The sequence below is a fragment of the Cicer arietinum genome, chromosome 4 (assembly GCF_000331145.2).
Source record: "Cicer arietinum cultivar CDC Frontier isolate Library 1 chromosome 4, Cicar.CDCFrontier_v2.0, whole genome shotgun sequence".
Taxonomy (NCBI): Eukaryota; Viridiplantae; Streptophyta; class Magnoliopsida; order Fabales; family Fabaceae; genus Cicer; species Cicer arietinum.
Genome location: NC_021163.2, coordinates 51,820,049 through 51,830,879, shown reverse-complemented (window position 1 = coordinate 51,830,879; position 10,831 = coordinate 51,820,049).

Below are 10,831 nucleotides of genomic sequence, written 5' to 3'. Positions count from 1 at the left end.
TAATTTGAAAAATGGTGGCTTTAATGTTGTAGAAGTGTTTGATAAGTTAGGATGGACCTCCTTTTTTAGAGTAAATGAACCACAATACCATCGACTGGTAAAGGCATTCTATGCTGCATGCAATGGCTGTAAAGGAAGCCCTGGTTTCAATTTTGTACGTAAACCCCACTTCATTATGCAAAATCCTTGACATACAAGATGTTGGAGCCCACTGTTTTGCTGAAACTTGGTATATGCAGTATATGGTCACTCGAACCTCCGTTCTTCAAAATATCCTGATAAATCCTCGTAAACCTCTTGTAGCCTCAAACCTTCCTCCTATGTGTCGGATTTATCACAACATTTGTGTTCACTCGATAGTGCCTCGAGCTGGGAGTTTTGAAAAGGTAACCGAACTTGATATTCTGATTATTCATCATCTGCTGACTGGAACACCCCTTCATTTGGGCAATATCATATTTAACTACATGTTGAATGCTGCCATTGTGGGTCGATCAGCTCCCTATAGGATGATCTTGACCAAAATCTTTAAGTTCTTTAAGGTACCTCTTGATGATGAAGAGAGTATTCAGTGCAATAACTTCTTTTCTATGAAAAATATCAAACAAATGCGCATTGATCTGCCTGAACAAACCCCCACCTCAAGGAATAAGAAAACTGCCTCAAAGAAACAGAAGTCTGCCTCTCCACTATCTCATTCTCGCACCCCCTCATTTAACTCCGTTGGCTCAATACTTCCTCATTCTCCACAAGTCAGTAAGGATCCATCAACACATACTATCGCTCCTTCAGTTAAGGATGGTGAAGACTTATTCTTTGATCTGAACGTATCATATGATCACCATTCTTCAAAAAGCTCTCATAGGAACATGCATGCAGATGAATCCACATTACCATCTCAAGTAAGTCTAAACTCTTCTCCTATCTCTCCAAATATTGCTCCATCTAATTCTGATTCGGATTTACAAGAAAAATCCAAATCTCCTTTTGCTCAACATTTTGAAAATTTCTCCAAGGATAAGGCTAAAAGTTCAAAATCCAAAAGTGCATGTGATGATTCAACCACCAGCATGAAATTGGCAGGAACTGAGAACAAAAGGTTTTTAAAGCTACTAAAGACCATTAGAAAAGACCAAAAGAAATTGTTGGTTAACTTTTCTCACTTTCAAAAAACCATCGCTCAGTTTGGACTCATTCTGGAATGGGTTACCAAACATTTGGGTTCATCAGCTGCTGCCAATGATCAACCTCCTGTGCTATCGGACCAGTTCTCTTTTGCCCCCAACTCTACACCTTCATCATCTAAAGATTCATCCTCCGCTGAATGACTCTGTTTTAATTCTAATTAAACTTTTTGATGTTGACTTAATTCAGGGGGAGTCAGACTATGGATTATATTTTGTCTTATGTTGGTTAACTCTTTGATAGTATGTTTAAACTCATATTATGTTTTGCTTACTGATGTTATGGTTGTTTAAACTTAAATTATGTTTGTTGATGTTATGACTGGATTCATGAACCTATGGTATTTTGCTTAAGTTGCTGGAATTTATTTTAGGTGTTTATCAATGATCTATTTACCTCAATATTGCATAATTTCAAAATTTTGCTTTTACTTGAATGTTAAAAGGGAAATTTTTCAAAATTAGCACTTGTATGATTGAGGGGGAGTTTAATTATTTCATTCTTACATAAAACAAAAATCATAATCTAAAGAATTTTGTCATCATCAAAAAGAGGGAGATTGTTGAGACAAAATCTCTCTAAATTGGTTTTAATGATAACAAAATTAATTAAAAGATTATGATTGAGTTTAATGATTAATCTGTGCTTTTGAGTGTATTCATATAAGAAAACAAGTTATCATTCATTAAGGAAAAAGAAGAAAATTCTGAGTTAAATGCTAAGTATGAAAATGTCGAGGATGGCCTCACGAGCTGGTGAAACTGCAGTTCTGCATCATCCTCGCTGATTTGAATTCATTAAACAAAGGCATAATAGTATTAAAGAATGAATTATTTGAATTCATTCAACAAAGCCAGAATAGTATTAAAGAATGGATTGTTTGATTCATTCAATAAAGGCAAAATACTATTAAAAAATGATTAAAGAAAGACCTTTGAAGAAAAGTAGCAAGAATGCAAAAGAAAGGTACGAGGAATGATTATATTAGCATGTGCCTATAGTCAACATCTTAAAAAGAATCCCAACACTTTATGAAAGCAACTCATCACGTCATAGGCAAAGGCTACATGTACTATTATGTGATTTAAAAAGATTATAAAGTCAAATCTTCAAAAAGGCAACAACAAACAAGTCCAAAATAAATTGATCACATGTCTTAAGGCAAGGAAAGAAGAAAATGACTTCACGTGAAGCCTTCACAAAGTCTTAAAGAAAGGAATGAAAAGGACATCACATGTTCTTACAAGGCATTAAATGGAGGAAAGAGAAAAAGCTCACATGTGAAGCTTTTTCAAGGCATTGAAGAAAGGAGAATGAAAATGACTCCACACAATATTCAAACATTAAAGAAAGGAAAGAGAAAAGGACAACACGTGTCCCCAAGTGCCCAGAAAACAGTTACCTCGTACTTGAACATGGAATGCATATATCCAATGAGTTGAATGACATTTTCGTAATTATGAAGAAAAACCTTGGCATTTCTCAAATGGATTTTCCAACAGTCATAAAAGGTTTGGCATATGAAATGAACATCACAAGACCTCTATAAATTGCAGCAAGCTGATCTTCATCACTACACACAACACATTGCATTAAAAAGACCAAAGATCTTAAAGCTTTCAAGAAGCAATATCCATTATATCTTCATACTTTCTACAAATCCTACATTAGATCTTTGTTAATCTTTTGAGAAAGTATTTAGAATCAATCACTCTCTTATCACACTGTAATTTCCACGTGAGATACACTTGGAAACATTTGAAATCTGATTGTAAGCTTGGTGAAGCTTAAGAATACACAAGTTGTAATCATCCTCTGTTTGAGGTTGATCTGTTTGAACATTAGTGAAATCTCACAAGGGTGTGAGGACTGGAAGTAGCCATCTTTGGGTGAACCAATATAAAAACAGTGTGTGTCAATCTTACATTTCTCTTTCACTCTTTAACTTTGTTCGAATCTGAAGGTTTTGGAAAACCCATCATCGGGCTTGCCATCCTCTACAAGAGGATAGTTTTTAAAAACACTTGAAAACTATTTTTAAACAGCAAAATCCCTATTGAACCCCCCTTCTAGTGATATTTAGCTACATCACATTCTCTTTCTTTTCTTAATTTAGAAAAACTTTGTAATTTCCATTTCCTTTTATAAGGTAAAACTTTATAATTTCCATTTCCTTTTATAAGGTAAAACTTGATGAATTCCATTTCCTTTTATTAGAAAAAACTTCTCCAATTACCCAGATGTGGATAACCTAAATAATTGGAGTCTCTTGCAAAGGTAGTCTGGTCATGACCTCAATTGACGTCTCAATTTGTTTTTACCTTTACCTATTATTTTTGGCCTGAAACAAATTTCAAATGTCCCACCATAAGATGCATGTCGTTATCTTATTTATGAAATGCACCTATTTTCACATCATGTATGCAATCGATATCTCAATCATCAATTGAATAAATATCATTAACTTTATTCAATATTTTAATTCTAAAATCAGAGTATAATAATGTAGCTTGCATTAATCAACATAACTTATTCTAACTCGAGGTAACATAATCAGAGGTGTACTTATATCATAGGCACAAAGTTAGGGCATTCTTGGATCAGAAACACGTGATTAAGGGCGTTCTAATCAGAAGCAGCATGATTGGAGATATTCTTGGATCAAAGGCAACATGAAGAGAGACACATTCTGACCAGAGGCAGCATAATTAGAGTCAGAAGAAGCATGATCAGAGGTAGAGTTAGAGGAAACATGATCAGAGGTAGAGTTAGAGGAAGCATGATCAGAGGTAGAGTTAAATGAAGCATGATGAGAGGAAGATTTAAAGGAAGCATGATCAAAGGCAAAGTCAGATGAATTATGATTAGAGTCAGAGGAAACATGATCAGAGGTAGACTAAGAGGAAGCATGATCAGAGGCATAGTTTGAGGAAGCATGATTAGAGACAGAAGAAGAAAATAATCAAATAAAAAAGAAGAGAATCAGAAGCAGAAAAACGCATCAGAAGGAAAAATTGATTAAAAGCAGAAAATGCATCAGAGACAACAATGATCAAAAACAAAAAAGCGCACCAAAGATGGTTTAGGGAACGCATTAATGTTGCATTTTTCCCATCATAATTAATTACATTTCTTAAATTTTTAGCACATCATAATCAGTATATGATTTCAAGAAACATTAAATGCAAATTTTCAACATTTCCTGCATGCTAAAACTCATTGTTTTCTCTCACTCTCGAATTTTAATAAAAATCCAACATCAAACCCAAAAATCTTTTCTACAATAACAAAAATTAAAATCAAACCCAAAAAATCCACATACAAAAGTGAAGTTTGTTCTAAGAAAAGAACTCAGTTTTGATAAGATTAATCCCCTTCAACTCGAGCTGATTTGTGGGAGTTATCTGCTTTTATCAACTCTCAGTTTCTTCCATTTTGTGCCTAGTGGCAGCTTTGGCTATTTTCTGTTTGCTCTTTATCTCCCTTTGGCATGAGTTTAGTTGATTACTAGAGATTGAGAGGGGAAAATTTTACATCCAAAGTAGTAGTGGGAAAAATGAAAGAAAACGAAGACTTATGTTTTAATGCCTGTGAGGAAGAGAAAAAGGAGAAAGAAAACACTTGGACTTACTAAAACTACCACTTTTTTATTCTAACTTTGATCCTAAATTAATATTATTAAAATACATATTAATGTTTTAATAGAACTTCTAATAATTTAATTACTATATATTTTAATTTTATAAATATCCTATTTCATAATTTATTTTACTAATCTAATTTTAATAATCTATTTTAACGATATAATTACTATCTAAGTCTTCTAAGATAAAGAGCTATTATATTTATCACGAATGTTTTTCGTTTGCAGACATTTTTTAAATCATTTTTTAAATCATGCTTATCCATGACTTGAGTACATAGAAAAAAAAAGTATGAAAACCTCTAGATTTAGTGTGCTGGTTTTTATTGAAAAATAAAAAACTGAAATCTTTTTTTTTTTTATTGTGTTAATATATACAAATGTAAAGGGGAGAAAAACATATAAAGGAGTAGGAAGAAGGAAGATGAAGTGCGACGAACAAGATGAAGGAGAACTGAAAAGATGATGAATTGTTTTTGAGTTTGAAGAACCCTAATTTATTTTAATTTGGAGTTTTTGGTATTTGTAATACAAAAATTATTTAAACAAAAATGATTAATAACAATTTTACATTGAATTGTAATGTAAGCATTTAAAAGAAACATCTACTTTTTTAAATGCTAATTTTGCTGATGAAAATACAACCGACTTAAACAAAAAAGAATAAGATAAAAGATAGTCGTGCAATGTTCCCGGAATAATAGATATAGAATAACTTTGTATAAGGATTAAAAGATAAAAGACAAAAATAAATGTTTTTTTTATTTTAATATAAAGACAAAATAATAAATACTATTTAAAATTAAGACACACAATTATAAAGTTCCAACTTTAAACACATAACATAATATTTAATTTAACAATTAAGATATTTGTGTCGAATTATTGTTTATGAATATTATGAATATGATGATGAAGTGACATAGTTGTAATTAACTAATAGGGCATACCAATTACTAAACAAAATATGAACAACTAGATTCGATGAAATTCTAAATGCTACTTTTATAAATATGTTAAACATGTATAGCATATATAAGATCCGTAGTAGCTCATCCGGTTAATTCAGTATAAGAATTCTGGGTTCAACTCCCAGCTACGGAAATAAAATTTTTTATTTATTGCAGTCAACGAAACATTAAATTTTTATTTAACCTGTTTAGTGTTTTTAATAAAATGAGTGTGAAGGGTTTAGGGTGATACAAGTTGAGGTATTAACGGTGTAATTTAAATCGATTTCAAAGAAAAATCATTTGATTCAAAGATAAAATCACATGCGATATGATTTGATTTTGATAACATATTTTTTTTAAAATCAATTAGATCAGATTCAATTACAAGTGGTTTAATTAATATCAGTTTTTTGATATTCAGATTAAAATTATAAATAATATTTTAATATTAATATTAGAAAAATACAGAAAAAGAATAGATTTGATACAAATTAAAACATATAATATAATAAAATTTAACATTGCATAATGTGTTTGAAATATATGAAATAGCAACTACAAGAAATAGACTAAATTAAACTAATAAGTATTATTAGGAAAAAATTGAAAAGGAAACTAGAAATATATTATGAGTCATTCCTTCTTGTTATCTAATGATCGATATGTTTGACGTGAATGTCCAATTCACTTCAAGGTTTCCAAAGTTTTATGAAGGACATTTGTAGGGTAGTTTGTTTGCATAAAAATGTACATATATTGGTGGAGGTGAATCAAACTTAAAGTTTAATGTGATACACGCTACATAATTTATTTGTGCAACTTTCGTTATCGTCAATTTCATCTTCTTCTTGTTTAAAATTTGCAACATACCATCAACTTAAGATCTAACAATTTTTAGGTTCGATTTTGATTATTGCATTTGTGAATAAATGACCACAACTTTAAAAGAGATCATCAACATGTGTATGTTCGTAATCATGGTGAAAGATACACAATTGTTTTTCATAAATATATATTATTTACTTGATGCTCTAAATTCATGCAATATTGATATTTGGTTAAATATAGTATCAAAATTAAATTATGTGTTTTAGTACTAATTGGGCATCTGAAAATCGTTAGTTTCGGTTTTTCAAAATAAGTTTTGTCTCTGGAATAATCAAGCATGTGGAACTCTAAGTCATGAGTTGCAAAAACTTTGATACTAAAATCCTTATGTTAATTAATCTTGTTTCTAAATCTATATATAAGACTATGCTAATTAACAAAGTTAATGTGTATTTTAAAATTCGTTTATTCAAGTTTGATTAATTTAGACTAAGAGATTATGTTTTTAAAACCATTTAAAAAGTGGTTACAGAGACTGACTTTTGAGAGCAAACTCATATATATGTTTTAGTCTCTTAAATATGATAAAGATGAATATTCTTTTCAATCCCATAGTGATGAAATATTATAATTAGAAACGATTGTGAAATGGATTGGGCAGTCAATATTATATGAATGTTAATATAAATTTATCGTCTAGTATCTCAAAGTATATATTGTTAATATATTGTTTATTTATATATATATATATATATATATATATGTGTGTGTATTAAGTGAAAATTGATATTTATTGTGAAAAACGAGAACTATTAATAATTATTATTAAATTTAATTAATGTATAAGATTAAATTATTAACTGAAGATGTTAATTGATTGTATCTCCATCTAATAACTCTTTGATACTATATGTTATAATATCTTTAAATTTATTCTTTTTATTTTTGTAATAACTTAAATTAAATTTTTTTTAATAAAAATACTATTTTTATTTTTTTTTAATTTAAGGATTTTAATTTTATTAAACCTATATTTTTATTGTTGGAAAGTCTAAAGTGTGTGTGTGGTGGGGTAGGATAAATGGAGGGGGTAGAAACCGATAAAGAAGACGATTAGGAGTGTTAAAGCTGATGGTTTTGTGGTTTAAGGAGGTGAGCAAATATATGTCTTTGTCGATGTGCATATGTGATGGCTTTTAGAGATGAGATAAGGTTAGAACCAGACGAGAAAAGGTAGTGCTTAGGTATATTTTGAAAAATGTATTTTTTTATCCATTTCAGATGGGAAAAAAAAACTGAGAGTCTTGAATTTGTTTTTTATAAAATGTGTTATTGTTTTTAAATTTCAAAAAACTGTATCAAAATTAATTTCAGTCACTGAAGATATTATTGAGTTGACTTGTGGACTAGATCGTTCTCTTTAAAACGTTTTACGGTGCTACTCAAATAGTACAACGTAGACTACAAACAACAAAGTCTCTAAGATAAAACAACTCAAACAAATTGTATTGAAGTTCTACTGCATTGTAGAAAACTGTTTTAGAATTACACTCTCAATATGGCGGTTAAAGTCACTCGTAATATGGTATTATGACAACTCATAAATCGAAAGGACTAAGACACAAAAACCACTCTAAAAAGATAGTGGTGTTAGGACCACTAAAAAATCAAAGAACCTATGACACAAAAACGTTCTAAAAGGACATTGGTATTAAGACCACTAAAAAAATGAAGGGACTACGATATAAAAATCACTCTAAAAGGATAGTCGTATTATCACCACTCAAAAAACGAATGGATAGAAAGAAAAGAGATAAGTGACTCGAAAGTGCATTGAGCAGAAGAGGGAGAAATGAGAAAGTTGGGAATCACATCCAACTTTTGTGTGTTTTTCACAAGTGTTTGACATTCTTTATATAGTGATGAAAGCAAACTCAATGTGAGACTTTCGTATTTATAGAGTTGAAAACTACTCAATATATGAGAGCTTTTCAATGTGGGACTTCAATAAATTTTAAATTCACACACTAACATACTCTATGTTCCAATAATCCTCCACATGAATTAAAAAAATGTTTCTGAAATACCGTCAAACGCTTCTATAAGATTGTGTATAAGTAGAGGTGTCTTCCGACTTGAACTTTTGCATAGTAAGTAAGATTCAAATTCAACAAGAGTGATTCGTAGTCTTGAACTTTATCTTTGCCATCAAGCCCACACACAATCTTTTCATATGGTGTATTCTCAAAAGCTTGTGCATTAATGGCCATGCACGTCCATCCCAGTATAGTGAACGCCCTTGGAATTCTGCCTCAAAATTCCATAGGAAGCAACCCCATTTCCACATTCACATTGGTGAGTCTATCAAAAGTACTTTTGTAGCTAGGTGTTTCACTTCACATAGATTATAGATCTCATTAAGAGTTTCTATTATCTTATATTGTCATCGCTTCAGCAATACTATTTCTCTGATATACAGTAGCATGTTCATCTCATATCATTTCATGACTTGTTATTATCCATTGAACATAATTCTTGGGATCTTCAGTATTTTAGGTCGGGTTATCATCATGAGTAACCCTATATGCACAGTCCCCTTCTTTTGGATGTATTTAGGACTTTCTCTATAGCTAATCATTTCATCAAAGGATCTGCTAATTTCTCATTAGTGCATACTTGATCCACTAAAATAGTCTAACAATGTTGTGTTTACGACACATTTTTCGTCTTTTACCGTTGTAATAACGATTCTCAATCTTTTCAATAATTGTGGTACTATCATAGTGGATCAACACAACTAACATAGGTTTTTACCATAAAGGGATCTTAACTAGAAAACAACTCAACTAGCTCGGTTTTTCGCTAGTAAAAGCTAGTGCTATAATTTCAGACTCTACAGTGGACAGATTCAGTATCGTCCGTTTCTTTGATTTCCAAGATGTAGTACCACCGATTGTACTAAAAATATAGTGACTGATTGCTTTGGAGTCATGTGATAAAGCACTCCAATCAGCAACAATGTATCATTCAAGGACAATAGGAGATCTTTGATAATGAAATCTGAGACTCATTGTCCTTTTAAGGTGTCTCAAAACTCTTTCGATAGTGTGTCAATGCTTCATACTAGATCTAGGATATTTTCAACGTAGTGATATTGATATAAAGAAATTCCTTTTTTTGACCTATAAATCTTGATTCCAAGGATTAAACTTGCTTCTCTGAGGTCTTTCATATCAAAGTTGTTACAAAACAATGCTCTCACAACATTTACAGTATGAATGTTTGAACCAAATATGAGTAGGTCGTCTATTTAGAGATATATGATAGTGCAAATGTCATTTTTAGATTCATATATAAATGCATTTGTCAATTTCATTCACTTTAAACTCATTTGATATAATCAAGTTATCAAACTTTTCAAGCCATTCCTTAGGAGCTTGTTTAAGACCAATCAAATATTTATCTAACTTACATACTTTGTTTTCTTGTCCATGAACCACAAAACCTTCAGGTTTTTCCATATATATTTCTTTTTCCAAGTCACCATTTAAAAAAGTTGTTTCGAGATGTTATGAATAACAATAATGAAAAAGTGTCTTTGTCTAAAACCTTTTGCTACAAGGAGAGACTTGTATTTATCAACAGTTCCATCGAGTTTTAGTTTATTTTTTAAAATTCATTTACAACCTATCGATTTGTAGCCATGAGGGAAGTCTACTAAAAGCTAGATTATGTCAAACACTAGAGAGTCCATCTCATTGTTTATAACTTCTTACCATAAATCTGCATCCAAAGGTGACAAAACTTCTCGAAGATTTGCATGATTCTCTTTTAAGGTATATGTCGTATAATTGGGTATGTAATCTTTAGCAAATTTTATTCCCTTACTTCTTCATGTTTTTGTTTCACCTTGTTTCCGCATTTTGTGCTCCTCATCACAGGAACATGACTTGGTTCGCTGCCCCAGTATTTCTCGATTTGAAAGGCAGTTTATTTTTATAGAAGTCAACATCATTTGACTATATACTCACTTTTGCATTTCAGTCATAAAACCTATTCATAGGCTCTACTAACGAGTTTAACTCGCTTAAGAAAGAGGATTCTAAAATAAGCCAGACAACCTCAAGTTTGAAAAAAAAATAAATTGGTTGTTTTTTCTTCGAAATCTCATGAGGAGATTTTTTTTTTTTTTTAGATTAAGGAACTCTATTCAAAATATAAC